Source organism: Hypanus sabinus, chromosome 18, assembly GCF_030144855.1.
Source record: "Hypanus sabinus isolate sHypSab1 chromosome 18, sHypSab1.hap1, whole genome shotgun sequence".
Taxonomy (NCBI): Eukaryota; Metazoa; Chordata; class Chondrichthyes; order Myliobatiformes; family Dasyatidae; genus Hypanus; species Hypanus sabinus.
Genome location: NC_082723.1, coordinates 46558312 through 46586001, shown reverse-complemented (window position 1 = coordinate 46586001; position 27690 = coordinate 46558312). Strand labels below are relative to the sequence as shown.

Sequence of the window (27690 nt, the reverse complement as noted above, 5' to 3'; positions counted from 1 at the left end):
TTGTACACCAATCATTGAAGGTGGGCATACAGATACAGCAGGTGGTGAAAAAGGCAAATGTTATGTTGGCATTCATAGCAAAAGGATTGAGTACAGGAGCAGGGAGGTTCTACTACAGTTGTACAAGGCCTTGGTGAAACCACACCTCGAATATTGTGTGCAGTTTTGGTCCCCTAATCTGAGGAAAGACATTCTTGCCATAGAGGGAGAACAGAGAAGGTTCACCAGATTGATTCCTGGGATGGCAGGACTTTCATATGAAGAAAGACTGGATCTAGGCTTATTCTCACTGGAATTTAGAAGATTGAGGGGGGGATCCTATTGAAACGTATAAAATTCTAAAGGGATTGGACAGGCTAGATGGAGGAAGATTGTTTCCGATGTTGGGGAAGTCCAGAATGAGGGGTTACAGTTTAAGGATAAAGGGGAAGCCTTTTAGGACCGAGATGAGGAAAAACTTCTTCACACAGAGAGTGGTGAATCTGTGGAATTCTCTGCCACAGGAAACAGTTGAGGCTGGTTCATTGGCTATATTTAGAAGATTGGTTAGATATGGCCCTTGTGGCTAAAGGGATCAGGGGGTATGGAGAGAAAGCAGGTACAGGGTTCTGAGTTGGATGATCAGCCATGATCATACTGAATGGCGGTGCAGGCTCGAAGGGCCGAATAGCCTACTCCTGCACCTATTTTCTGTGTTTCTATTACATAATAAAATATGGCTTGAAATAGAGTGCAGCTGTTGATATATTCTTCAGCGTAACAAAGATTTAGTCCTAGATGCTCTTGTGGGTATAGTGGAAGCAGGCCTTTCAGCCCATCAAATCTGTTTTACAATAAATCATGTTTTACAATAATTCTATACCAATCCCACATTCTCACTAATTCCCTCCAAATTTACCATGTCCCTACATGGTAGGTGCAGTTTACATCAAGCAATTAATCCATCAATCCACTTGTCTTCAGCAGAAGGGAATTCAGGTATTGGGAGAGATTATTGGAACACTTGTGAATTTTCTCTGCAGCTTTTGTTGTTTGTGGGTATTAATTTGTCTTTGTAGCCAATCACAATGACAATGATGTCCCCATTAAAACAATGGAGAGGGTGAAAGAAAATTACAAAAATGTTGTCCTAAAACCAGTATATAATAAATGTCAAAGATTGTATCAATGTCTGGTGAAAGACATGAATTCATACTATATCTGACATTATGAGTTGTTGACTGAATTGAATGAGTTGTTAAAATGAAACATTGAAATTTCAAACCAAATGCATTGAGAAGAGAAAATTTGGAAGACCTTCTTATTAAAATCTTAGTTTTGTCAGCATAAAGGCAATCAACAGTTTTTGTTATTCACCTGGATGTAACATTAGAAGGGGCAAAGAGTTAAGTGTATTACCTATCAAGGTTGCAAAGCCAAGCAGCTAAGACACCTTTGTTGGGTGAAGTGGCCAAAAGGACTTCCTTTAAAACACAGGGTGATTATTGTGAGAAGATGATTGATAATCTTGTTACTCACAAGATGGATTGAGGTGAATTATATTGATTCCTTTACAACAACAAAGTGGCTTATAAAAGAATTGAGATCACTTTCCCATCCCTTGATTTCCCAGAAGAATTATTTTCATACAGTGTTTATTTATTTTTTACTGTTTAATGAGACAAAAAGTTAAATGCTTGCTCATATTTAAAATTGGATGTTGGTTAATAAATGTTTTGCTAAATTAGTGAATAATGCCACGTTCTAAAACAGGTTAAGTGCTTGTTGCATTAGTATTACATCAAGGCCATCTTTGAGCTCTTTAGAGGTGAGTGGGAGAGAAAAAACTAGAGGCAAAAATAAAATTGACAGAAGTCATGGACAGAAGTAATTCAAATGATATTAAAGCACCAAACATATCTAATATTCAAAGGCAGCATTCATTTTCTTGTAGTTTACAGGCCATTTTCCAGTATTGAAATAATGGAGAAATGCCAAACTGTACTGTTGCATTTGAAGAACACTACCTCTGCTCCATTGCACGCATGCAGAAGCCACCCAACTGATGTTGAACTGGAGGCTCAGACTGCTATTATCAAGCCTATACATGGAAAGCAGAGTGGATTAGTGCAACACTTTACAGAGGCAGTAATTAGAGTTCAATTCCTGCTGCTGTCTGGGCTTTGAACATTTTCTCCATAACTGCATGGGTTTCCTCCAGGTGCTCTGGTTTCCTCCCACACTGTTGGAAAGTTGTGAACACGTTATGTTGGGGCCTGAAGCATGGCAATAATTGTAGGCAGTCCCCTGTACATCTGTGGACTGTGCTGGCTGTTGATGCAAATTACATGATTCATTGCATGTTTAGATATTTTAATGTACATCTGACAAATAAGGCTAATCTTTAACACACGCAAAATGCAAATAGCTTGAGGAATTATCTGATCAAGCAGTATCTATGGAGGAAGATGGACTGTCAAAGTTTTGGGTTGAGATAATTCATTCAGTGCAGAGCAGGGACAATTTAGAGTGGCCATTTAACCTACCAATTTGAGCATCTTTGGGATACAATAATGGGCTGTGATGCTTCACTCCCCAGTGAGCTCTATGTACCTGAGTGAATCCTCACAGCATCTGGCAATCTTGTGATTTCTGTCTTGAAGGCCAATGTCAGACCATCCCTCAAAAGGATGAATCCTTCCAAGGCACATGACTCTAATTGTACTCCTATCAGGGTATTGAAAACCTGTGCTGACCATCTGACTGGAGCGTTCAAGGACATCTTCAACCTCTCAGTGCTGCAGTCAGAGGTCCCCACCTGCTTCAGATGGGCATAAATCATACAAGTACCCAAGGTGAGCTTCCTCAACAGTTATTCTCTGGTAGCCCTAACAGCTACTGTGATGAAGTACTTTGAGAAGTTGGTCATGTCTAGAAATAACACCTACCTGAGCAAGGACCTGGACTTACTGCAATTTGTCTACTACCACAGTCACACTCAGTCTTGGACCACGTCCAAAACAGGAATTGTTCGTCAAGCTGCTGGTTATTGATTACCGCTCTGCGTTCAGCTCCATCATCCTGTCAGAACTAATCAATAACCTTCAAAACCAGGGCCTCAGTAAATCCCTCTGCAACTGGATCTTCAACTTCCTCATCGAGAGACCACAGTCAATGCATATCAGAAATAACATCTCCTTCTCTTGGATTCCACAAGCTTGCACCTCTCGGATGCAGACTGAGCCCACTGTTCTACTCTCTCTACGCTTACGACTGTGTGGCTAGACACAGCACCATTTATGAATTTGTCAATGAAACTGCTCAATATTCCCTCTAATTTATAAAGGCTAGGGTACACAAAAATCTTATGCTAGGCAATTTTTTGCACAATGTCAACAACATGTACACACTGAATTTTACACATAGAGGTGTTCATTTTATCAGCTCGCAAAACACTATCAATAAGAACCTTGATCTCCCCTGGGTATGATCTTATTCATCTGCACTCAGAAAACACACATAGCAGGCCTGTAGTGGGTAATGAAGGATTTTCTTACTGGACTTTTTCACACCATAAACATGTGATTTTCTTGCTAAATGATGCTTCAAAAAGTTAAGTTTTCTTGTATCACTCCATTTGTTGCCACTTGCAAATTCTTCAGCAACTTTTGTATCATGATAATAAATGCAGGTTACACAAGTTTCTGTTTTGAACACAAATATTTCTCATGGCTGCTTGTTCTTGAACTCATGAGCTATCAGTGTAACAGTCACTATTGTTTCTTTAATCCATTTCACTTTAAATGAACTAGCAGTTCTTTAACACTTCACACCCTTTGCTTCTTTGGAGTTCGACATGGTGAATCAATAGTTTCTTCAATAAAAACAATATAAATAAACCAGTTCTAGAATCTACAGACAAATCATCACAAACTCCACATTGTCAACACCATCCGCATCAGAAACCAGAAAAGAAAATGTGGTTGTGTACACTCATGAAATACAGTTAACATGCCAACAAGGTAGAGGCTGACAACATTTGTGTGCAGTTTAAATTCCTTTGTGCGCTGATAACACACGCGCCCATCTTAGAGGGAACATTGAAACCACTGTTGTTGATAGAATCTCTGTAACAAGGAGGCATACAGGAGTGATATAATTAATCTAGTTGAGTGGTATTACAAAAACCATGCAATCAGCATCAGCAAAACTAGGGAATTAATTCTGGACTTCAGGAAAGGGAAGCTGGGAGTACCCTCGGCCACCCACTTTGGGGGGTCAACAGTAGCAAGTGTGAGCAGCTTCAAGTTCCTGAGGATCAACATCTAAGCTGATCTACCGTGGGGCCAGTTTGCTGATGCAATAATGAATGAAGTACAATACACCAGTTCGTCTTTGGTATAGGTATAGGTCTGGTACGTCACCAAAAGGTTCAAGCAAATTTCCCCAAATGTTCAGTGCAGGGCATTCTGACTAGTTGCATCAGTGTCAGGTATAAAGCTCCAATGCGCAGGATCAAAAGATACTACAGAGACTCAACCAGGCTATCTTCGGTCATAACCTTCCCTACCATTGAGGACACTGGTGCCTCAAGAAGGTGGCATCCATCATAGTGGAGCTTCAACATCCAGGACATAGCCTCTTCTCATTGCCACCATCAGGAAGGAAGGTACAGGAGCTAATGATCTGCTAAACCTGAGACCATACTCAGATATGTAATATGGCAGGTTTGCAGAAGGAACAGCCTGCGACCTGGTTGGCTGGGCCCAGCGTTCGGATAACCTGGTTAGACTAGTTTGAAGCAGTCTGAGGTGGACAGAACAAAATAAGTCACCTAAAGGCTGAGGAGAGAGCCATAAAACAATGTTGCTTGTGGCTTTGGCTCACATCCAATGAGAAACTGGCACAGGTCAGTCAGGTGACTTCGAGCCTATGAAATTGTAGCATCATAAATTGATCAGATAAGGATAAGAGTGATGGATTTTGTGAGCACAGGCAAGACATCTTTCTCAAGACCGACCACTGTGGACGTGGAGGACTCCATGTTGGACATGTGTAAATCATGTTAGCATCATGAGGAATGCCTGGCTAGTGTAGCTTATTTTTCCTGGGCATTACCGTTTCTATTCTTTCACTGTTCATGAAGTGACAGGGGAACCTAATGGGTGTGTGCAAAGGTATTCCGTTCTGTACATGCCTGTAATTGTGAACTGAGTGAATAAGGGTACTTATCAGTAAATACAGGTTATCGCTGCGCCTAACTGATCATTATTATTGAAGGTAATCCTTGTTACAGGATGCGCCCTTAAATGTTTTAGGGACAGCTTCTTTTCTTTCCCCATCGTATTTCTGAATGGTTCATGAATGTGACTCCTACTTTGCACTATTTATTCATTTTATTTTTTAACATAGAAACATAGAAAACCTACAGCACAATACAGGCCCTTTGGCCCACAAAGTTGTGCCAAACATGTCCCTACCTCAGAAATTACTAGGCTTACCTATAACTCTATTTTTCTAAGCTCCATGTACCTATCCATTGATAAAGTCTTTTTAAAAAAACCCTATCATATCTGCCTCCACCACCGTTGCCAGCAGCCCATTCCACGCACTCACCACTCTCTGAGTAGAAAACTTACCCCTGACATCTCCTCTGTACATACTCCCCAGCACCTTAAACTTGTTTCCTCTTGTGGCAACCATTTCAGCCTTGGGAAAAAGCCTCTGACTGCCCCCACGATCACTGCCTCTCATCATCTTATACACCTCTATCAGGTCACCTCTCATCCTCTGTCGCTCCAAGGAGAAGAGGCCAAGTTCACTCAACCTATTCTCATGAGGCATGCTCCCCAATCCAGGCAACATCCTTGTAAATCTCCTCTGCACCGTTTCTATGACTTTCTATAATTTTATTGTCACTTTTTATATTTTGCATTGTACTGGTGTCACTGTACAACAAATTTAATGACATATGACAGTTTTAATAAATCTGATTCTGATACATGAGGAAACTGAAGCACCTGAAGGAAAGCTGTAGACTCACGAAGTGGAAGTGCAGACTCCATACAGACAGTACCAATGGTCTGGATGCAGCCCAGATCACTGGAGATATGAGAGAGCAAGTCAGCATTACCATTGTATAGGTACTGACTTAACATTGTACTGGAAATCCTGGGTCTCTAATTAATGATACAGAGTATTTTTCAAGTCTACCTTGACAACAGAGTCAAACTAGAATTAGTTAATTCAATAAAATTGACATTTTTGTTAAAGAATGCCAGTATCAGTATCATTAGCAAATAAAATACCCAATTTTGTAAAAAAAAACTAAAATTTTCTTGTGGTCTGTGACTCTAGCTTTTCTTCAGATGCTCCAGTTATCTTCCTGCTTCTAAGGATGTGCGAATTTCCATCTCCAGCTCCTGCTCTGTCACGTTAGAGAATGAATTGCAGAGAAATCTCACTGAGTAAAGAGAGCCAATGCACATTCCCGCTCTTCACATGCCGTTCCTGTTCATCCTTTCCTCATTGTACTGTATATGTAATGGTGGGGCCAAGGTGCAATGTTGTGGTACGTATGTTTATGGTCATGCCCACTGGCAGAATTCTCCCTTGGTGTGAACTTACAGCTACAGCGTGGTATGATAGTGATTTGGTTGTTGCAAAAGTAATCCAGAGGTTTGATCCAACTTCTGGAAACATGCAATCCAAAATGCCAAGTGGTTAACATTCAATTATCTGAATGTTTTATGACAAAGACTATCGCAGAATAATAAAGTATTTACAATATGAAATGAGGACATTTATTGTTGTAAATACCTGTCTGTGAGAATATCAAAAAAACTCTTTGGTCTTAATCCCTGCTTCAAGCATTGGTCTACAATCCTGCTGAACACAGGGCCATCAAGTACACAACCATGTACTGCTTAACTGTAATAAAGCTCCTGACTACTGCAACCCTCAGGCAAAAAAAAATCATTCATCTCCCTCTGAATCCTTTTACAAATTACTTTAAATCTACTGCTAGTAGTAATGGCTTGTATCTGTACAACTGGCTCCTTCCAAGTTAGCATACAATATTTGGTATTCACAATGTGCTTTTAGGAGAAGCTAAAAGCAGATTAAGTGTTTGCTTTGATGAATACCTGCCTTCAGTCCATAGGAGTGAGCATGAACTTCTGCCTGCCTGCTACTTTAATTCATCTTCTTACTCCCGTTTTGACCTCGGTGTCTGTAGCCTCCTGCATTGTTCAAACAAGGCACAATCTGAGCTTGAGGAACAATGTCTTTTCAAGCATGTGAGCACATTGCAGTCTTCTGTACAACATGTCAAATTCTTTCTTTCTGTTTTCTGCATCAAAACTGCCTATTTCTCCTGTGATTATCTTTCCTTACTTTTTCTTGTTCCAAATGGATGCTGGGCATGCACTATAGACTCACTTAAGACCGCAGGACCATAAGATAATAGAATTAGGCCATTTGGCCCATAGAGTCTGCTCCACCATTTCACCATGGCTGATCTGTTTTCATGCTCAGTCCCAATTTCACGCCTTTTCCCCATATCCCTATATGCCCTGGTTAATAAAGAATTTATCAACCTTTGTCTTATATATGCCCAATGGCTTAACCTCCACAGCTGCCTGTGGCAATGAATTCCATAGATTTACCACTCTCTGACGAAAGAAATTCCTCAACACCTTTCCAAAAGCACACCCTTCTATTCTGAGGCTGGGTGCTCTTGTCTTAGACTCCCCCATCATCGCAACCATCCTCTCCAAATCCACTCTACGGAGGCATTTCAACATTCTATAGGTTTCTGTGAGGTCACCCCTCATTCTTCTGAATTCCAGTGAGTAGAGGCCCAGAGCTTAATGTACTTTAATAGCCATCATTAAATTATCTCATTGTTTCAGAGATTTTTCCATTGATCCACCTATCCCTCTCTTGCCTTCACTGTTATTGAAATATAACTGTCATTCATAACTTTCTTTCTTCCCCAGTTCTGACAAAGGGCTTAAAACTGTTTCTCCTTCTACACCTGCTGCCCCACTTCCTGGGTGTTTGGAAGAGTTTCTGGTTTTATTTCATATTTGCAGCATTTGCAGTTTTTTTTTATTGTCTTACATGGCAAATGATCATGAAACCACTTTGTAATTATATAGCTTACTTAGTGTACTAATACCCATATGGAAAAGAAATGTATTCATATTCTCCAGTCCTATCCATAGATGTCCCATGATGTTACAGTCACCAAATATTAATAAGCTTCCCAAATCCAGAGTGACACAGTGTCACAGCTAGTGGAGCTTTTGCCTTAAGCTTCAGCAGCCCAGTTTCAGTCTTGACTTCTGATGCTGTCTGCATGGAGTTTGCATGTTCTCCCTATGACTGCATGGTTCTCTGGTTTACAACCACATTACAAGAATGCCCAGTCAGAAAGATGATTTGGCCACTGTAAATTGTTTTCAAATTGCAGATGAGTGGTTGAATCTGAGAAGGGGAGCAAGAAGTGGAATGCAAGGAGGGTGAAATGAGTTAAAGTAAAATTAATGTAAAAGTAAGTGCTGGTTGATGGCATGGACTTTTTGAGCCCGGGGAGGGGGGTGCTTTTTTTGTGATGAATGGTTCTGGGATTACAATAACACAAGAATAGAGTTTACCATCATCATCTTCTGGGCAATTAGAGATGAGCATTAAATGTGAGCACCTCTCAAAGTCCAACCCTATGTCCCCATTCTGAGAGGTGGAACCAGGTAAGGTCGGCTAACAGAGTTCTGGTGAAGCTGTGTAGGCCAGTCCTCTATATAGTGAATACACTGGGTTACAGAAACCCTGATGAATTCCAGCCATATCATAGACTTTGAATGATGGAAACAAGAGGACATCAATGACCTCTGCTCCACTGGAAGCTAAGAGCCCAAGAAGAAGAAGAATTAAATGTGAACGCAGCTCACAATGCAATTGTCTGATGTGAAGATTAAACAATCATCTGTGCTCTGATCAAATGGTAGGCTAGGTTCAATGGATTGAGTAGCTTATTTCTATTTGCTTCTAATGCGATGATCTGCAGATTCCAATTCAGATACAGTATTTAGAAGTGAAACAATCAACCATATAATTGCAGATTGTGATAATGAATTAACAAATTGGCAAGCACAGGTCTGACATTCTAATTTCAAAACAGCAACATGCACATCAAATATGCCTTTACTGTGCTCTGTAGCCCTTTTGGCTTTATGAAGGTTTCACTCAGCAAACTGGGGAGCTAGAGAGCGAACGAGCATAAGAATTGTATTAACTTTCCACCTGCCATCTGAAATAACTGTGTTACTTCTGATGAGATAGAAGTAGTGGTGACTACAGAAATATTATTATAATATCAATAGCACTCTGATTAACCTTATTCGTGTAACAAAATGGATACTCTTTTGGTATTTATTGCAAGTTTCTAGGCAAAGCAGCATCATTGAGAAAGTAATTGAGTGCCTCAAGAACTTTGTTAGCAAATTGGGTTATAAAAATTGCCTTTCTATGAATTTTAAATGACACATTACATCTTTCCATGAATAAAATAAGATCAAAGCCAAAGGACATTATATTGAAAGTCATAAAACGAATTTGTAGCCAGGCAGGAAATGAAATTGACTTGACATAGCAATGAAATTTATAGGTGAGAACTTATTGATTATTGCCATTATTATTCCACCAGCTATTTTGCCACACATCTGTTCCTGGATTTTGCTTCATTATTTATGCTACAAAATGCTATTCCAATGACAATAATTCCTTCATTTACAGGAAGACACACACAGCATCAGTGCTAAGTGTAATTCAATAGTATCTTGAAAGTGGTTAACAAACACTGCTGACCTTGATGATTAAAGTTGCTCTAAATTGCATTGTGTAGTGTCTTTTTTTTGTTTCATTTAACAACATACAGACTAAAGGAAAAGTCAAAGGTTTATAATTTGCTGCACTAAAATAAAGGTGGTTTAATACTTCAACGTATGCACAAATTCTACAATAAGTGCAGGCTAAGAAAATTGGCCAGGGAGAATAAACACAAAGTTATCCAAAATTGCTGTCTGAGGTGCATTGCTCAATTTTCAGTGTGTAAACGGTAGGTTGCTCTTCTCCTCACTGTTGTTGAATGGTGCAAAGATATTGCAGTAACGATAAACTGAACTCAGCATAGGAGGTGAGGGCTGATCTGAAATAACTAATTTCCTTTTCATACACTTAAAATGTATGCATGTCTAATTAATTGTCAGAGATTCCTTCACTGCTAATAGAATTCAATTACACTGAAAATTAACCATTTTGCTGTTTCATTCTTCCCAGTTTTAATTATCATCTATTTTTAAAATGTGATAGTTTAAACTTTTTTGTTTATCTTTTTCCTGTTTTACAATCCAATTTTATTCTTGTCTCTTAATTTATCCATTACATAACATTCTTCCATCTATGCTATATTAATTATACTATTCTTTGTCCTGACAGATGGAAGTATGTCTTGAAAGTATGTACCATCAGGCTCAAAGACACCTTGTGATGAAATGATCTATCTGGATGGCATGCAAAACAAAGTTTTTCACTGAACCTTGGTACATGTTATAATAATATATCAATTTATCAGTGTTATAATACTAATCAGCTATTCATTAAGTGATAAACAGAAGAGAGTGGAATTTGGATGAAAAGATCATTTATAAGAAATTAATCCTGAAATATTTGGTTTTGACTTCATGCTGATGCATAATTTCTGGGAACTGATGGTGCAAAAATGAAATTGAAGGAAAAAAATGCTTTGTTATTTGGAATAAATGTGATGTGCTACTCAATAACATGAATCAACAAAATTATAACTTTGTTGATATGCTCAGTTCTGAAGAATTGAGAAACACAAGTGACTTGAAATCTGTTTTCTTTCCTTCTACTGGAACAATGATTGTTGACAAAATGAGTAATTGCAATAATCCTATTCAGTTTATAATTATATAATTGAGGAGAAGCATGAGGTGAATCCCATTATTTCCAACACCCCTTGCCTTATTAGTGTGTAATGGTGCAGTTCCTCCTCTCTCAAACAAGCTCATCAACTTCTCTTTGATTCCCTTTCCCATTAATCTGCAAGAAGACTTCCTACAACAGCCAATTAAACTACCAGCGCACAATTAGGATGTGGGGCAGGATACAGATAGAATGGTGTGGTGAAAGTAGGAGTAACTAGGGAAAACTTACAAAGTCATGGAGAGACACTCAAATTCAGCACAGAAAGCACCCAAATTCAAAGGTCCAGACTGAACCTGATCCCTAGAGAAAGGAAAGGGAACCATGAATTCCAGCCTTACTCACGACACCAGTCTCTAAGTGAGTCACAATGAAAAGGAACAAAAATCTGTGTTGACTTTTCAGGTTGAAACTGATGCATGATCTCAACTTGAAATGTCAAAAATACTCCCCCCACCCCCCCCCCCCCCCTCCATCATATGGTGCTTGACCTCTGAGTTTCTCCAGCAGTTTTTTTGGTCGAGAAACCAGTCCAATATCTGCAGTCCTTGGTATCTCCATGCAGAGTACATTTAAAGAATTTTTACGCTTTTTTCTCTCCTCTTCATGTTTGGATCAATTTCTTAGTTACTAGTTAAAATGTTCTTGTTCTTGCCTATTTAATAGATATTACATCAAAATCTGTAAGCAAGAGTCATGGTTGAAAGAGGCTCACAATGTCATCTGAAGTTGCCAGTTCTGTTAGGCAATCTCCAAAGTTGGCACTGATCTAAATATGGTGATAATCATGATAATTGTATTGTCCTTCCTGATTTAATGACAGGATATTCTTCAGGCCACTATTCTTCTATCCTGTTCATAAATTATTAATGTGAATCATGATGCTTTTATTTCTATTGGTAATATGCTACTTTTGTTGCCTAAGTACAGTAGAATTATTAACAGAATTGTGATCAGTGTTATTTACATTTGTGTTATTCACTTAGTTTCTTGGTTTAATGGATGTATTTTTTTTGAGTAGCATATCATAAATTGACTAAGTCTGATAGACATCATTAGGCATTAGCTATATTTTTTGTTCCAGAGTCTTTTATTGCATGAAAATTACCATATATATCCAAATTACTGCTGTTGTTATATCAAAGGGGTTTAATTTCATGTGATATAATTTTATTAGCTGATTTAGCATAATTGAGTTATTTATTTCAAATGAGACGTTTCCCATTCACCACTTTGATCACTAATCTACTGCACTTGTTTAAAAGAGAAGATGCATATGAGGGATTAAACGCCAAATGGGAATAAGGAAAAGAAAATTAAAGTCGCCAGGAGGCTTAAAACTCCTGGAATGCAGACTTGATCCTCTCCTTAGGCACAGTCTGGGTCGATCTTTACATACATCTGCAGTTTGCTCAATCTGTCAGTGACAATGTGAGTCTTTGTTGGTTTTCCTCCCACACAGGGGTTCCCAAACTTTTTTATGCCATGGAGCCTTATCATTAACTGAGGGGTCAGTGGATTTCATGTTGGGAACCCCTGCTCTCACATCTTAAGGATGTGCTAATAGGCAAATTGGCTGCTTAGGTTATTCCTTGTGGTGGTAAAAAATAATCAAAGGGAATTTGATGGGCCCAAGAGGTGACACAGCTGAAAAGTTACAGAGTGAAGGGGAATGAGACTGATGGCAGCCAGCCTCCATATGAAGGGCTGAAAGGTCTCCTTCCATTCCCTAAAAAGGAATGCTTAAAAGGTCAAAGATACTGAAGTAAAACAACCATTCTACTAGAAGATCCTAGGCCTTTAACATCAACTCAGTTTCTCTCCCCACTGTTGTTGATACCGCTTGATTTGCTGAGCGCTTCCAGCATTTTCTGTGTTTGCTTTCTAACTGCAGTAATTTAGGTCAAACACACTGGTAAAGCAATACATTCTTACTCAAGAAAATCTTGCCTTTAATCAGCCACCTATTTTTTAAGCAAAGTCTCAATGGGTAATACAGCTCCACTCAGTGAAAAGGCTCATCGAATTTGCGAATTGATGAGCAGTTGTTTAGCAAGTTGATTGAGTGGCATATCTTCGATTCATTCCCCCACCACTTTTTGACATGCATGTTGCTCCATCCTCTGCTCTATCTGCCACAAGTAGAACTTCCCAGTGTCCATCCATTTTAATTCCAATTCCCATTCTCGTTGCAACATGTCAGTCTATGGCCTCCTCTTGTGCCAAGATATGCCCACCCTCAGGGTGGAGGACCAACACCTTAAATTCCATCTGGGTAGCCTTCAACCTGATGGTATGAGTATCATTTTCTCCTTTTGATAAATAAAATACTCTCCATCCTCTTCCTCTGTTCTCCATTCTGATCTTTTGCCTCTTCTCACCTGCCTATCTCTTTGCCCTGGATCACCTCCTCCTTCCCTTTCTCCTATGATCCAATCTCCTTTCCTACCCACCTGGCTTCACCTATCACCTTCCAGATAGCCTCCTTCCCTTCCCCTCACTATTTAACTCTGGTGTCTACCCTCTTCCTTCTCAGTCCTGAAGAAGGGTCTCAGCCAGAAACGTCGACTGTTCATTCATTTCCTTAAATGCTGCCTGGCCTGCTGAATTTCTCCAGCATTTTGTGTGGATTGCTTTGGACTTTCAGAATCTGCAGTCTTTCTTGTGTACATGTATATTGAGCATCATTCGCGGGGTCAATTGTCAATGTCAGGAAATTGTTGGCCATTTTTATTCCGCTCTGCTTGATATGGTATCTGCCTATTTTCTATGAGTCTTCAAGAGGGAGTTGTACTCATTCTTGCTTGCGGGTGAGAAGTTAACAGCATGAAAGACAACATTGTCAACTTGACCTTTTGGACCAGTCTGGATTATTTGAGAGGGTTAGAAGAACATGTTCCAGGCTAATGTTTCCCTTGTTGGACCAATGGTTTACTTTGTTTTTTTTTGTCAGGTTCAAGGAATCACATAGTTGTGGAGATGGGTGGGAGAGAGGGGCAGATTAAGCTCCAGTCACTGGGATATGGGACTAACTGATTTGTTCTTTTCCAGTCAATGGATCAGTAATTTCAAAAAGCAGATCAACGAGATTCAAGACCTCCCCTGAAGATAGACCTAGATGGAGTGAATGTGGAGGGGATGTTTCCTGTTGTGGGGGAATCTAGGACCAGAGGGCATAGCCTCAGAATAGACATGTAGCCCTTTAGAACAGATGTGAGAAGGAACTTCCTTAGCCACAGGATGGCACGTCTGCGGAATTCTTTGCCACAGACACCTATGGCGGACAAATCATTGGGTATAGTTCAAATAAACTTTATCATCAAATGTATTGCATTGGTTAAGATTTTGCTACAGGTATTTCATTGTAACAGTTCTGTAAGAGCAGTCTGTTCTGCTTTCCCTCTGTTCAGGTTTGAGTTGAGATAAGAGGCTTTGTTGTTCACCTTAGGAATATGGTGTCAGCTAATCAGGATGGTGGAATTGGGAGAAGGTTCTGGAGAACACTGGTGTGGGCAGGTTTTTTTTGTTGACCAGAGTGCAGAAAAGACAGGAGGGAAGGTGGCTGAGGATGCCAACCTGTTGCATAGGGTGCTTTGTGCTTCAAGTGAATGGCTTCAAGGAGGAAGGAAAAATACTCCCATGGGAGATCTGTTTGTTTAAGATGGATTTTGAGCAACATTTGAAGTTGGTGTGTGCTTTCATGCAGATCAAGGATCCAAAATGAGTGACAGACAAGTTCAAGGTGAGCTGTAACTTCAATGCACATTTGACTGTTTAAGAATAATGGACCACTTTTGTTTTTTTTTTACTTTCTTTCCTGTAATTGTTTGCTTAAGTTAACATTCTTAAATATACTTCTTTATAATTGTATGCAGTGTACGATCTGGCATTTCTTGCCGACAGGTGATTGCTGGGGACAGTAAATCACACAACATTCACACAAACTAGGGTTTGGGTGGGCAGGACATCCCAACCTCAGGGATTTGGCAGAACCCTAGATGTACAAAGCCTGAGAAAGGTGGGTTTCTTGCCACGGAGTCCAGCGGCTATTAACGAGCTGCATTTCCAGAGACACCCTGCAAAAGGGGGTTTCACAAGATATGTATAAAATATACAACCTTGAGATCTTTCTACCCACAGGTGGCCATGATACAAAGAAAACCATGGAACCCATTCAAAGAAAAACAGCAAACCCACCCAATGCGCAAGAGAAATTAAATCATGTAAACTGCAAAAATATGAAACAGAAAATTGCATTATTCCAGACGTATTCAGTTCAGCTCAGTCCAGGGCAATCTAGCACTGTGTTGTTCATTTCTTGTAGGCTGCTCTGATCAAAGTCTCATGTTAGTCTCATGAGACCATGGATTTGCACCTTGGAAGGTTTCCAGGGCGCAGGCCTGGGCAGGGTTGTGTGGGAGACCGGCAGTTGCCCATGCTGCAAGCCTTCTTCTCTCCATGCCACTGATGTTGTCCAAAGGAAGGGCACTAGGACCCAAGCAGCTTGGCACCGGTGTTGTCGCAGAGCAATGTGTTGCTATGTGCCTTGCTCAAGGACACAACACACTGCCTCAGCCAAGGCTTGAACCAGTGACCTTCAGATCACTAGACCGATGCCTTATCCACTAGGCCACGCATCAACACACAATCAGCCAAAACAACAAGAAAAGGAATGACCAGAAACCACATAAATTGAACCTAGTCAAAGACCCAGGTCTTGGCACCATTCTCCAGCAGCATTGAGAAAGAGAGAGACCATTCAAATGCATGGACCTTACGCTGGGAGCAGCAAGCTGGAAGGAGAGAGAGACATTCAGACACCCTCGTCCAGCAACAGTGAGAAAGAGGTTGATAAATGGCACCAAACACCTGCTCACCTTGATGATTTCAGGTTTCTTCTATGTTTTCATGCACAAGATTGGCAAGAAATGGAGTTGATCATCTCCAGGCTTCTTGGCCACACACCTTTGCTCAAAACCTCACAGAACCCTCTCAGAGACAGCAAAGTGGCAGATTACTCAAATGGCCCCAAAATATCACCAAAATGTAGATTACAGACTCCAACAATAATAGAATCATATTTGAAATAAAAGAAGATGTAAAAGAAGAATGAGGAGAGATTTGATATAAAATTATGATGGGTATAGTTAGAGTGAATGCAAGCAGGCTTTTTCCACTGAGGCTAAGGGAAAAGAAAACCAGAGGACATTGGTTAAGAGTGAAGGGGGAAAAGTTTAAAGGGAACATGGGGGGGGGGGGGGGGCTTCTTCACACAGAGTGGTGGGTGTGTGGAATGAGCTGCCAGATGAAGTGGTAAAAGCGGGCTCACTTTTAACATTTAAGAAAAACTTGGACAGGTACATGGATGAGAAGGATATGGAGGGATATGGTCCAGCTGCAGGCCAGTGGGACGAGACTGAAAAATGGTTTGGCACAGCCAACAAGGACCAAAGGGCCCGTTTTGTGTGCTGTAATGTTCTATGGTTCTAAGAAATAGTTTCATGAACCTTTTGGAGGATGTTGCTCTTGGTCACGTTGTTTGCTGGCGCTGTCTTCATCCAGAGATTGATAGATTCTTGATTGGTAAACCATCAAAGCTTACAGGGAGAAGGCAGGAAAATGGAGTTGATTGGGATTATAGTCAGCCATGAAGGAATGGGGAGAGCTTGATAGGCTGAATAGCCAAATGCTGTTCCTGCGTCTGATGGTCTTATGGACAGGTACCGCTTCAGTAAGATGTACATCTTCACAAATGAAAGATAATGACAAATAGAATGTAGATATGACCCTGAAACTATGGGACAATGCACACCAACCTACTCATAATATCTGCTGCTTTTGAGGTGTCATAATTCTCCATGTGCTTTCAGGAGACTGAATGACAGACTGGATGTCAGCGGTCAAGTCTTTTTACATTGTAGTAGTGTGACCACTCGAACCGAGTATGATCTTCTAGGAAGTTATCTATTGATGGGTCCTGGGGTGGCTGTAGAGGCTAATGTGGGATCAGGATGTTAGAGTGGACTCCCTTCATGGAGAGCGCCTGTGAGTGACTATGTTTAATGTGGGGAGTCTGATGCATGGGCAGCCATCACATGATCCTTGCTGCAGTAGCCTACTTCCGCCTTCACTGCCACTGTGATATGCCATCATCTTCCTTGCATCCCGTAGACCAGAGGGAGCATCTTCCTGAATGCAGTCTAGGAGTAGCTGTCACAATATTTTATATTATTCCACTCGGTAAAAGAAACTAGTTAAATTGGCCCACGCCTATTCCATTGTCAAAATGTTGTGTGATTTATCTTTTCTGTATAAACACAATTTTATCTTGGGACTGTACCAACAGTTTGTGTCATTGATTGTCAGTTAAAGCAGCTTGTCCAAAATGTAAGTGTTTATATTTAGCTTGCCAGTATGTAAATTAGGAGATAAATAGGCTGGAAGGGACTTCTTTGTAGGGCACTACAGTTTTTTCAGCTGAAAATGTAATGGTTCCGATGTATCTGCATATACTGGGATTGCAATCAGTGGACTCCTCTCAGGTCCTTTGGGTCGAATAAATTCCTTAGTGTTTGCATGAAAACTGTACAGGCAGATGTGTACACAAGTAAACATGAACGCATGGGCATGAACACACACATACAGTATGCACATACACAAACACCTGCATGGATATACACAATGCACACTCACATTGAATTGAATTAAATTGACTTCATTTATTACATCCTTCACACACATGAGAAGTAAACATCTTTGTGTTATGTCTCCATCTAAATGTGCATTCATAGTAATTTATAATAATTTATAATAAATAGGACAGTCAGTGTAATATAGAGTACACTCAGATCAGCATGAGTTCATCAGTCTGATGTCCTGGTGGAAGAAGCTGTCCTGGAGCCTGTTATTCCTGGCTTTTCTGCTGCACTACCACTTCCTGGATGGTAGCAGCTGGAACAGATTGTGGTTGGGGTGACTTGGGTCCCCAGTGATCCTCCGGGCCCTTTTTACACAGCTGTCCTTGTAAATGATTTCTCTCTCTCAAAGTGCAGTGTGAATTCTATCATATTATGATAATTACATACTAACACACTTAATTTTTTTGATGAATTCCAGCTTTGAGTGTCAAATATTTTGTCATAAGCAGAAGCAGGGTTGATGTTGTGGGCCTCAGAGGTGTGGTTGAAAGATCACAGCCGGGAACTTAACATCCACAGATACAGATCAGATCGAAAGTGCAGGCAAGAGGACAGAGGGGCTAGGGCGGCTTTGTTGGTAATAAAATAAAATACTTAGAGAGAAGTGACATACAATCAAAAGGTATGAAATACTTGCGGGTGCAGTTGAGAAAATTCAAGGGGCAAAAAAGATGCCCTGATGGGAGTTATATACAGCCAAGATATGGGGTTCACATTACAATGAGAGGAAGAAAAGGCATGTAAAAAGGATAATGTTTCTGTGGTCATGTACAACTCAGGCTGGTGCTGGGGAAGGAGTTTGTAGAATGCTATGAGGTGCTTTTTTAGAACAGGTTGTGGTTGAGCCCACTAGTGAAAGGACAATTCTGGATCAGGTGTTGCGTAATGAACCGTATTTGATTATGGAAATTAAGGTAAAGGAAGACTTAAGAAGCAATTATCATAAAATTATAGAATTCACACTGCATTTTGAGAGGGAGAAATCAAAATCAGATGTATCAATATTCTGGTTGAATAAAGAGGGGAGCTGGTCAAAGTTGATTGGAAGGGGACACTAGCAGGAATGACAGCAATGGTGGAGTTTCTGGCAGTAATTTGGAAGACAAAGGATCAGCTGATCCCAAAAAAAGTATTCTGAATAAGAAATGGGACAACTGTGGCTGATAAGGGAAGACAAGGATAGTATAAAAACACAAGAGAGGGCATACAATGCAGCAAAAATATTGGGGGACTAGAAGATTCGAAAGCTTTTAAAACAGAAGGCAACTAAAAAAGCAATAAGGAGAGAAAAGATGAGAAATTAAGGTAAGCTTGTCATTGATACAAAAGAGGGTGTAAAGAGTAAAAGAGAGGCCTGAGTGGACTTCAGACCGCTGGAAAATGATGCCGGAGAAGAAGTAATGGGAAACAATGAAATGACAAATGAACTGAATAAGTATATTGTGTCAGTCCTCATTGTGGAAGAAACCAACAGTACGTCATAAATTCAGAAGTGTCAGGCAGCAGACATGAGTGCAGTCACTATTACTAAGGGGAAAGTACTTGGAAAGTTGAAAAGCCTGAAAGTGGACATCACCTGGACCAGATAGACTACACCCCCGGGTTCTGAAAGGAGTAGCTGAAGAAACTGTGGAGGTATTAGGAGTGATCTTTCGATAATCACTACATACTGGAATGGTTCCAGAGGGCTGAGAAATTGCAAACATCACTCCAGTCTTTAAGAAGGGATGAAGGCAAATAGCAGCAAGTTAAAGGCCAACTAGTCTGACTTCAGTGAGTGACATGACGTTACAGAACATTATTACAGATTAGGTTTCAGGGTACTTGAGGGACATAATAAAATAGGCTAATGTCAGCATGATTTCTTTGAGAGCAAATCTTTTTGACAAATCTGTTCGAATTCTTTGAGGAAGTAATAGGCAGGATAGTCAAAAAGAGAGTCAATTGATGTTGTTTACTTGGGTTTTCAGAGGCTTTTGACAAGATGCCACACATGAAGCTGCTAAATAAGGTAAGTTACAAGCCATAACATTAAGTCTAATGAAATCAGGACAAAGATGGATAAAGAAACCTACTTCTGATTCCCACCTCCTGCCTTTCTTCAGCTGATGAATTAGTTCTCCACAATGCTCAAGAACTGAAAGTAGCAAGACCCAAAGCCTGTACTTTGGGTGGATGATTGAAAGGTGAATCACTGAGAGTAACTTAGTGCCAGCACCGTAGATTAAGATAGTAGTAACATGGAGGATGTGGGTGTCAGAATGGATCCAGTGCCAGTGAGGTTGCCAGTGAGCCAACAAGGAGTAAACCCTGTTTGATTCCATCAATCCACCCCCATCCCACCTGCAGCAGATCCATCTGCACCTGACAAAACTGGTAGAAGAGATCCCTGCACCATCTTCGTGGAGGCAAAATCCTATCTTTACATCAAGGGCAACCAACCACAATCGTGCTGTGTGGCACTACAAATGTGCTAAATGGCAGCAACTTGGAATAGATCTGACAATTCTAAGTCAGTCATCCAAGAGGCACTATGAACCATCAACAACAGCTAAAATGTGCACAGTATCATGTAACATCTTGGATTGGTATAAACTTCACTCTTCCATTATTACCAAGCCAAGGATCAAAAATAGTTCAGTGAGGAGTGCAGAAAAGGCATTTTGGGGGCAAAACTAGAAATATTTAAAGCAGAGAGATGCCATCTAGTGAAGCTACTTCTATTTTAAAAGACAATGAAGGATGGCAATAAAAGGCAGAGTTACTGTTTGTCACAAGCACCCTGAAACTCCTTCATCTTAATTTGTTTTGAAAAGTGGTAGACAGTAAAATAGCTAATTAGAAGAGGAAATTCTCGTCATTTTTCTCTTAATACACACTAATATTCTGTGTTGTACACAAAGTGAGTAGAGATTTTTCCACGTTATGTTTTAGTTGTTATATTCTCATACGCTCACTGATATTGTTCATATCCATTTGAAGTCATTTAACATAGTTCTTCATATGCAAAGTCTCACCTTGTTTACTATTATCCCCAAATTTGGAAATCTGACATCCAATCCTCTCTGCCAATACTGAGATCAGGGATGCATGGTTAGCTCATGGCTCTACTCGCTCTACACTCATGATTGTGTGGCTGAGTACAACTCAAGCACCACCTGTAAATTCACTGATGTTAGTAGAATCTCAGATGGTGACAGGGAGGTGTCCATGGCTGAGATAGATTGGCAGATTGAGTGGTGTTGCAACAACAAACTCATGCTCACTGTCAGCAAGACAAGGAATTGATTGGGGAATTCCAGAAAGAGTAGTTGGGATATACACACCAATTCTTATTGAGAGGTCATCAGTGGACAGAACAAGCAGCAGAAGTTTCCTGGGAATTAACATTTTGGGAGATCCATGCTGAGCCCAACACCTTGATGTAATTTAATCATGAAGAAGCTACATCTGGCAGCTCTATTTCATTAGTGGTTTGAAGAGAATCTATATGTCACTAAAGGCTCTTAAAATGTTCTGTAGATGTACAGTGGAGAGCATTCTGAGTGGTTGCATCACAGAGATATGGAGGCACTAATGCACAGTATGACAGAAGGCTACAGGGGGTTGTACGCAGCTCCAGCAAAGGTAGTACCCTCCCCACAGTCAAAACCAAGAAGCAGTGTCTCAAGAAGTTGGCATCCAGCACTAAGGACTCTCATAATCAGGAGCATGACTTCTTTCCATTATTACCCTTGGGGAGGAAATACGGGAGCCTCAAGATCCACAGTCAAAAATTCAAGAACAGCTTCTTGACCTCTGCCATCAGATTTCTGAATGGTTCATAAATCCATGGATACCACCTCAATATATCTTTATTTTCTGATATTTATATTTGTAATTTATAGAGATTTGATGTTTTTCCACTCTACTCCTACCACAAAACAATACAAATCTTGTATCGCAAGACCCTGCAGCGGATAGTGAGGTCAGCTGAGAAGATCATCGGGGGTCTCTCTTCCCGCCATTATGGACATTTACACTACACGCTGCATTTGCAAAGCAAACAGCATTATGAAGGACCCCACGCACCCTTCATACAAACTCTTCTTTGTCCTGCCATCTGGGAAAAGGCACTGAAGCATTTGGGCTCTCACGACCAGACTATGTAACAGTTTCTTCCCCCAAGCTATCTGACTCCTCAATACCCAAAACCTGGACTGACACCTGACTGCCCTATTGTCTTGCTTATTATTTATTGAAATACCTGCACTGTTTTGTGCACTTTATGCAGTCCTGGGTAGGTCCATAGTCTAACGTAGTTTTTTTCTGTGTTGTTTTTTTATGTAGTTCAGTCTAGTTTTTGTACTGTTTCATGTAACACCATGGTCTTGAAAAACATTGTCTCATTTTTACTGAGTACTGTACCAGCAGTTATGGTCGAAATGACAATAAAAAAGTGACTTGACTTGAAATTACAGGCCATGTAAGTCAATGATTCTAATTATGAACACTTTGGGCCCATATGCAGATCCCTACAGAATGCCAATCGTCATAACCTGACAACATGAGATGGTCATTTATGCCCATATTTTGCTTTCTATCCAATAACCAATCATCAATCTATATCAGTATATTGTCATCAATTCTATGTTAAACCTCCTTTAACAACCTCCTTGTGGGACCTAAATGCAGCTTTCAGAAAATCTAAATAAATCACATCTACTGTTTCCCTCATTAGTTATTTTAATCATCCTTAAAGAATTCCAGTAGATTAGTCAAAAAAAGTTCTCACATCCATGTTGAACATGTTCAATCTTGTTAGTCTTTTTAAAATGTTTTCATTATGTTTTTTTCGTTATCAGGTCTGATTGCTTTCTCTACCACTGACATCAATCAGATTTGTAAGTCTCTGTTTTGTTTCTCACTAAAATAGTGAGCTCATATTTACGATCCATCAATCCAATCCAAAGTTCACTGCATCTATAACATTTTGGATTATGAATGCCAAAGCATTTTTTTTTTACCTCTAAGCCCACTTCTTTCAAAACTCTGCGATGTGAGTAGTTTGCGTAGTAGTGCTGTTAGAGGAGCCACCGCCTCACTGCGCCAGAGGTCCAGGCTCAATCGTGACCTCTGATGCTGCTTGAGGATGTTATGGACTGTTCCAGTGAATGTGTGGTTTTCCATCCATCTCCCCAAGACAGGTAGGTTGGTATGTTAATTGGCCACTGGTTCAGTGAGTGGAAGTGTATGGAAGAAATTAAGAAACTGTGACAAGAACAAAAACTAAGAATTATGTAGATGGGCACAGCATTGACTCTTATTTAGCAGCTTCATGCATTGGACCTTGTCAAAGTTTTCATAGGCAACATATACTCTATTTTTGTATCTTCACTGACTTATTTCTTTTTCACCTTCCATTCATCCAACTGAGCTTTGTTCTTTGCATCTACTTTTACAAGCAGCTTCCTGTCTCCCACTTAAAATTCATGCAATAACATTAATGCACACACACTAGAGTCTGGCTCTTTATACTCACAAAACCAAATACTTGCAACTTCTCGGAAGCTACTTGAACTCTTTTGCTGCTTAAAATAAAGCTGCATTTCACAAGTAACTGTCTGATTGATATATCAGACACTTTCTCAGATACGATCCCCATGAAAACAGTTGTAGTCAGACTACCATGGTCCTTCCTTGGTTCAATATGTCTTCTAAGGAGAGGCACCGAGGTTGGCACCAGCACCTCTTTTTCCTCTGTTCGACAATGGTTCATGGTGATCAGCATGGAGGCAGTTGTGGCACCATCCAGTACATTTCTTCATTCACTTTCAGTTGGCTCCACTGCAGGGAATATAGGTGACATGCATTTGGTAGGTGTATCTCCAAGTTGCAGGTGTTTCAGCCAATTACGCCTCCACAATGCCGATCCTTCTGTTTTTACGCATTTTGTGGAATGACTGAAACAACCAAACCAGTCTAATTCCATTTTAATTAATTTACTCTTCTGGTGTTAGCCATATTGCTTATCTATTGCTGTGTTTAACACTGTAAATCTCAAGGCTACACAACCCTATGTCTCTCTCATCTTTATCAGATTTTTCATCAACAGCATGCAGATTAATGCTCTTTTCGAAACTGCTATTAACTTTTACTTTTCCCTGAGCGGAACATTTATTTTTGGCTGACCGACATGTTCTTTGCATGTGTCCTACTTTGTTACATTTCCTGCAAGTTTTGCCTTTTAATCTACATTTATTTGGTGTGTATGAGCCCCTGCCACAGTAACACAATTTGTTTGGCCAGTCTAGATTCTGTTTAGATGAAATTCTGTTCATGATAATTTTCATTCTGACTGCAACTCAATTGCATCTCTGTCTGTGATTCCCATTGCAATAACAATATCAGTTGCTCTTTTGAATGGGAGTTGTGCTTCAGTTAGGAGAGATCTTTGAATGCTTTCTTTTAAAATTCCACAAACTAAACAATCTCTTAGTGTCTCATTAGTCCAGCACTGAACTGACAATGTTCAGACAATCTCTTCATTTCAGCCACATATGCTGAAATGGACACCCTTCTCTTTTAGTTTGTGTATGAAATCTAAAGCATTCTGCAATCAGTAATGGCTTTGGTTCCAAACGTTCCTGCATCACTTGACAAAGTCAGCAAAGGCTACTTCTCCTGGTTTGGTTGAAGCAGTCAAACTTCAAAGCAAACTGTATGCCTTTAAACCTGATGCACTTATTAAAATTGGCACTCGCTTCTCACTGGCTATCTCATTTGCTTCAAAATACTGTTCCACTAGTTCAGTACATGAGCCAATTATCCGTTGTGTAATCAAACTCATCAATCTTCCTGATGTAGCTCGCTATTTCTGCTTTTATTAATGATTATTATCCCCCCGTACTCACACTTTATGATCCCTGAATTCTTCATTTACGGCCTTGTTGTTTTAGACAAATCCTCGATTGTGTCTTCCCTTCTGAAGACCATCTCTCCACATGCTGGGCTGCTTCACCATTCCTCTTACAATGTTTCTTTTAATTCAAACATCTTGCTCACTTCAACAGGTCAGTAGCTGTCTTGGATTCATTTTAAAAAACACCTCATCACTAATGCTATGTTTTCCAACGACAGAACATTAAATTAATTCAAATGAAGATGGCTTCGGAGAATATATGTACTTCATCTTTAAGTAAGGTGCGCTGGTAATACATGAATGAGTAATGGCATATACAATGAACGTATTTTTTAATGTAACTCATAATTAATTATTTACACAAGTAAGAATGCTTAATCAATGAATAAACATACATGATTACTCAAATATTATTGAAATATTAAATGCACAGCAGTTAATGTGGTCTGAAGTGAATGTTGAGGACTTCAAGGACTGCTTCCTCTTTCCTGTAATCCACAGTGGGTAGAACATATATACCCAGGGATGTGATGGAGAGGTTGACTACATTGCCTAGAATATATGCTTCCATGGATGGTAACAATATCAGATTGTTGCTTGACCAATCTGAGGGGCAGATCTCCCAATTCAGACAGATGACTATGGGTTTGACTATGCAAAATCAATTGACCAACAAGTGAATTTTCCATAGCTGAATTTGCTTTGCAGGGTGATTCAAATAATACATCCAGTTTAATGTTTTCTTCTGTTGAATATAGATCTCTGGATTTTGAAGAAATAAAGGGATATGGCAGGAAATGTCACTAAGGTAGAGAATTGACCATGATCTGGATCGGTGGCGAAGCAGGCAAGGAACCCAGTGGCCTATTCTTTATACTTAGTCCTGACAAAGGGTCTTAGCCCGAAACGTTGACGGTGCTTCTCCTTAATAGATGCTGCCTGGCCTGCTGTGTTCCACCAGCATTTTGTGTGTGTTGTTTGGCCTATTCTTTATACTTGGAGTTATACAGCTTATCAGTGGAGAGAATAACACAGTCAGAGGTGCTTGATTAATTAGTTCACTGGGAGGCAGAAAGCACCCTATTTTATGACCTTGCTAAGTATGTAGATACGACCATATGCACTCTGTAGTTCAAGTAATGTTGTGTTTCTGGCTACTCCTTTTTTGTTGCTATTTTGATCGGGGCGGCATGTTGATAACAAATGACACAGTGCTACATTGAACTGAACTATGCTGAACTGATTCTCCTGGGCTTGTTCGATTTTGTGCTTTATATTCTGTTTTTATTTGCTCTTTTTGCCATTTTCTTATTTTTTTGTGCATTGTGGTGGATGGGAGGTTTTATGTTTCTCTTTGAACAAGTTCCATTGTTTTCTTTGTTTCCTGCTTGTCCATGGGGAAGACGAATTTCAGGGTTGTATACTGCATACACATTTCAGTAATAAGTGTGCTTTGAGTCATTGAATCTCTCAATAGTTATAACCCCAGACATTGCTGGAAACTCAGTAAGTCAGGCACCATCAATGGAAAGAGAAACAGATTTAAAGTTGTCAGAACTGGAAAAGAGAGAAAGTAATTTATTTTCAGTTACAGAAAAAGTTGGGGAAGAATAGATTGAACAAAAGAAATATCTCTGATATGGTGAGACCCAATTGTGGCAAGCAAGGGCTGATTATATTTCATGGTTTGCATTAAGTGTTGATAGCAACAAGGCTGTGAGGAGATACCCAGAAGGCTAGGCTGAGTTAATGAATAAAGCTAAGTGTTCAATTACAACACTGTTCTGATACTAACAGGAAGAAGCAGCAAGTCACCTATGTATATTTGGAAAAGATGATATTCAGTCCAGACTGTCGCAGTGTTCCTGTTTGGAAGATAAGCTGTTGTTCCTCAGTTGTGCATTGGGCCTCACTGTAACAGTGCAGAAAACAGTGAGTGGGATAGGAAATTGGAGTGACTGGCAACTAAAATCTTGGGTCACTCAAATCAACAAAATGGAGATGCTCCATGGGATTTGATCCTAAATATACTTCACTAAATGCAGTAGATTAACTGAATACTTAAAAGAATAAATGTTCAAAACTGCAAATCCAGTTGATTGGTCAAATGTCTATTGAAGGGCATTGTAAAACAACTTTTATATCTCACATGCAAATATTTCTAAAAGAACTGCGTCTCCATGTTTTGATGACTGCTTTGCTGTTGGATGCTTGATGAATTTTTCAGGAACAGTTTCTTCCCTTCTGCCATCCAATTTCTGAATGGACATTGAATCCATGAATACTTCCTCACCTCATTTTAATTTTTTTTAAAAAATCTACAGCACAATATAGGCCTTACAGCCGACAAAGTTGTGCAGAACATGTTACTACCTTACAAATTACTAGGCTTATCCATAGCCCTCTATTTTTCTAAGCTCCATGTACCTATCCAAAAGTCTCTTAAAAGACCCTATTCTATCCACCTCCACCACCATTGCTGGCAGCCCAATCCATGCACTCACCACTCTCTGAGTAAAAAACTTACCCCTGACTTCTCCTCTGTACCTACTCCCCAGCACCTTAAACCTGTGACCTCTTGTGGCAACAATTTCAGCTCTGGGAAAAAGCCTCTGATTATCGATACAATCAATGGCTCTCATCATCTTATGCACTTCTATCAGTTCACCACTCATCCTCCGTCGCTCCAAAGAGAAAAGGCCGAGTTCACTCAACCTATTCTCATAAGGCATGCTCCCCAATCCAGGCAACATCCTTGTAAATCTCCTCTGCACCCTTTCTATGGCTTCCACATCCTTCCTGTAGTGAGGCGACCAGAACTGAACACAGAACTCCAAGTATCATTTCATATTGTTTGCAACTTACTTAAAATAACTATTTTATATATACACACACATACTGTAATCCACAATTTTCTTTTTCTATTATAAAATATATTATATTGTACTCTTGCTGCAAACTTTTCAAATTTCATGACATATGCCGGTGATATTAAACCTGATTCTGATTGTGATTGTGTATTGACTGCCCATCAGGTACATAAGCTACCTCATTGATACGTGGCAGTGTATTCTTTTATGCATATCAGTACATCGGTAACAG

At 39.9% G+C, this 27690-nt stretch overlaps 1 long non-coding RNA gene across 1 annotated transcript in view; it reads left to right on the top strand.

The window, feature by feature from the left end:
• The window catches only part of LOC132407571 (uncharacterized), a 111781-nt gene that overhangs the window by 38610 nt on the left and 45481 nt on the right, over nucleotides 1-27690 (top strand). The window contains exons 5-7 of the long non-coding RNA XR_009516516.1: nucleotides 10480-10583; nucleotides 14696-14731; nucleotides 19658-19698. This is a non-coding gene — a long non-coding RNA (uncharacterized LOC132407571). The remainder of the gene's footprint in view (nucleotides 1-10479; nucleotides 10584-14695; nucleotides 14732-19657; nucleotides 19699-27690) is intronic.